Here is a 3,822-nt window from a genome sequence, read left to right as displayed (position 1 = left end):
ACCTATGTATGCACCGCCACTGACCGTCTACCACAATGTATAATAATAGCGATGCACCCGGATTCTTCTTTGACAGATGCACTGCTGCTAATACACATTGCAGTGTGCAGCGCTGCAACTGCCTGGTCCCTGCACCCCTGCAGCCAAGTTTTACATAGTTCATATATAAATGTTTATATATATTTTTATTGTCATTACTAACCTGTTTTTTACACTTTGGATTATATCCTTTATTCAGTTTAACTAACACACGTGATTTTTATTACAATACCCAGATTACATTGTTTTAATGAAGTACTTAATAGACTTTTTCAGCGCTCCCACCGTTTTTTTCACTTTACTCTGTATTATTCTATTGGGGCAGCCCACCCATATTTGGAGAGCAGCTTTCAAAGTCTATTCAAGCTGTGTGCCTTTGTGGAGCGCCAATTCTCTGTATATATTTTTGGTTTGACCATCTCTTGCAATGTGTCTGCAGGGACTGGGAGAGACGGCACAGGAGCCGTTCCGTTTCTGCTGCTTGGCACAACAAAAAAGTTATGTAACATACAGTAGCTGCTCCCGGAAAGGAGCAGGAATTATGAGGAGGGGCTCTACCATGGCATAATGTGTATAGGGTGCGCTACTGTGGCTTACTGTGTGAAGTAACATGTATAAGGGATACTGCTGTGTTGTGTAACATGTATAAGGGGCTCTATTGTGTGGCGTAATGTGTATAAGGGGCACTACTGTGTGGCGTAATGTGTATAAGGGGTATCAATGTGTGGCTTAACATGTATAAGGGGCACTACTGTGTGGTGTAACATGTATAAGTGTCTCTACTGAGGTGTAATGTGTATAAGGGGCATTGTGGTGTATTGTGAATTAGTACTATTCTGTGGCTACACCCCTCCCCACGAAGTCATGCCATGATATATTTTTTGATACGGGGAGGAAGGTGCACCAATTTTTTTTCTGGAACAGGGCACCAAAATGTCTAGTTACGGCTCTGGATGGGGTGCTGAGTACAGTCTATAGGGGGCAGGGTGTAGTGTCTGGTGGATGCTGGGTGCAGTCTCTAGGGGATGCTGGTGCAGTGTATAGGGTGCAGGATATAGTCTCTGGGGATGCAGTGTGCAGTGTATAGGTGGCAGTCTCTGGGGATGCTGGGTGCAGAGTGTAGTCTCTGGGGATGCAGGGTGCAATGTATAGGGTGCAGGATATAGTCTCTGGGGATGCAGGGTGTAGTCTCTGGGGTTGCTGGGTGCAGTCTCTGGGGATGCTGGGTGTAGTCCCTGGGGTTGCTGGATGCAGTCTCTGGGGTTGCTGGATGCAGTCTCTGGGAATGCTGGGTGCAGTCTCTGGGGATGCTGGGTGCAGTCTCTGGGGTTGCTGGATGCAGTCTCTGGGAATGCTGGGTGAAGTCTCTGGGGATGCTGGGTGCAGTCTCTGGGGATGCAGGGTGCTGGGTGCAGTCTCTGGGGATGCAGGGTGTAGTCTCTGGGGTTGCTGGGTGCAGTCTCTGGGGATGCTGGGTGTAGTCTCTGGGGGTGCAGGGTGTAGTCTCTGGGGATGCGGGGTGCTGGGTGTAGTCTCTGGAAATGCGGGGTGCTGGGTGCAGTCTCTGGGGATGCGGGGTGCAGTCTCTGGGGTTGCTGGGTGTAGTCTCTGGGGATGCTGGTGCAGTCTCTGGGGATGCAGGGTGCTGGGTGCAGTCTCCGGGGATGCAGGGTGTAGTCTCTGGGGTTGCTGGGTGCAGTCTCTGGGGATGCAGGGTGCTGGGTGTAGTCTCTGGGGATGCAGGGTGTAGGGTGTAGTCTCTGGGGATGCTGGGTGCAGTCTCTGGGGATGCGGGGTGCTGGGTGCAGTCTCTGGGGTTGCTGGGTGTAGTCTCTGGGGATGCTGGGTGCAGTCTCTGGGGATGCAGGGTTCTGGGTGCAGTCTCCGGGGATGCAGGGTGTAGTCTCTGGGGTTGCTGGGTGCAGTCTCTGGGGATGCAGGGTGCTGGGTGTAGTCTCTGGGGATGCAGGGTGTAGGGTGTAGTATCTGGGGATGCAGGGTACAGTCTCTGGGGATGTAGGGTGTAGTCTCTGGGGATGCAGGGTGTAGTCTCTGGGGTTGCTGGGTGTAGTCTCTGGGGATGCGGGGTGCTGTCTCTGGGGTTGCTGGGTGTAGTCTCTGGGGATGCTGGGTGCAGTCTCTGGGGATGCAGGGTGCTGGGTGCAGTCTCCGGGGATGCAGGGTGTAGTCTCTGGGATTGCTGGGTGCAGTCTCTGGGGATGCAGGGTGCTGGGTGTAGTCTCTGGGGATGCAGGGTGTAGGGTGTAGTATCTTGGGATGCAGGGTACAGTCTCTGGGGATGTAGGGTGTAGTCTCTGGGGATGCAGGGTGCAGTCTCTGGGGATGCAGGGTGTAGTCTCTGGGGATGCGGGGTGCTGGGTGCAGAGTCTGGGGATGTAGGGTGCAGTCTCTGGGGTTGCTGGGTACAGTCTCTGGGGATGCAGGGTGCAGTCTCTGGGGATGCAGGGTGTAGTCTCTGGGGTTGCTGGGTGTAGTCTCTGGGGATGCTGGGTGCAGTCTCTGGGGATGCGGGGTGCTGGGTGTAGTCTCTGGGGATGCTGGGTGCAGTCTCTGGGGATGCGGGGTGCTGGGTGTAGTCTCTGGGGATGCAGGGTGTAGGGTGTAGTCTCTGGGGATGCTGGGTGCAGTCTCTGGGGATGCAGGGTGTAGGGTGTAGTCTCTGGGGTTGCTGGGTGTAGTCTCTGGGGATGCAGGGTGTAGTCTCTGGGGTTGCTGGGTGTAGTCTCTGGGGATGCAGGGTACAGTCTCTGGGGATGGAGGGTGTAGTCTCTGGGGATGCAGGGTGTAGTCTCTGGGGATGCAGGGTGTAGTCTCTGGGGATGCAGGGTACAGTCTCTGGGGATGGAGGGTGTAGTCTCTGGGGATGCAGGGTGCTGGGTGCAGTCTCTGGGGATGCAGGGTTGCTGGGTGCAGTCTCTGGGGATGCAGGGTGTAGGGTGTAGTCTCTGGGGTTGCTGGGTGCTTGGTGTAGTCTCTGGGGATGTAGGGTGTAGTCTCTGGGATTGCAGGGTGTAGTCTCTGGGGATGGAGGGTGTAGTCTCTGGGGTTGCTGGGTGTAGTCTCTGGGGATGCAGGGTGTAGGGTGTAGTCTCTGGGGTTGCTGGGTGCTGGGTGTAGTCTCTGGGGATGCAGGGTACAGTCTCTGGGGATGGAGGGTGTAGTCTCTGGGGATGCAGGGTGTAGTCTCTGGGGATGCAGGGTACAGTCTCTGGGGATGGAGGGTGTAGTCTCTGGGTATGCAGGGTGCAGTCTCTGGGGATGCAGGGTGCTGGGTGCAGTCTCTGGGGATGCAGGGTGTAGTCTCTGGGGTTGCTGGGTGTAGTCTCTGGGGATGCAGGGTGCTGGGTGCAGTCTCTGGGGATGCAGGGTGTAGTCTCTGGGGATGTAGGGTGCAGTCTCTGGGGATGTAGGGTGCAGTCTCTGGGGATGCGGGGTGCTGGGTGCAGTCTCTGGGGATGCAGGGTGCTGGGTGCAGTCTCTGGGGATGCAGGGTGTAGTCTCTGGGGATGCTGGGTGTAGTCTCTGGGGATGCAGGGTGTAGTCTCTGGGGATGTAGGGTGCAGTCTCTGGGGATGCGGGGTGCTGGGTGCAGTCTCTGGGGATGCAGGGTGTAGTCTCTGGGGATGCAGGGTGTAGGGTGTAGTCTCTGGGGATGTAGGGTGTAGTCTCTGGGGATGCAGGGTACAGTCTCTGGGGATGGAGGGTGTAGTCTCTGGGGATGCAGGGTGCAGGGTGCAGTCTCTGGGGATGTAGGGTGCTGGG

Source organism: Pseudophryne corroboree, chromosome 1, assembly GCF_028390025.1.
Source record: "Pseudophryne corroboree isolate aPseCor3 chromosome 1, aPseCor3.hap2, whole genome shotgun sequence".
NCBI lineage: Eukaryota > Metazoa > Chordata > Amphibia > Anura > Myobatrachidae > Pseudophryne > Pseudophryne corroboree.
The sequence above is the reverse complement of the archived record's forward strand: the minus strand, read 5'-3'. Positions refer to the sequence as shown.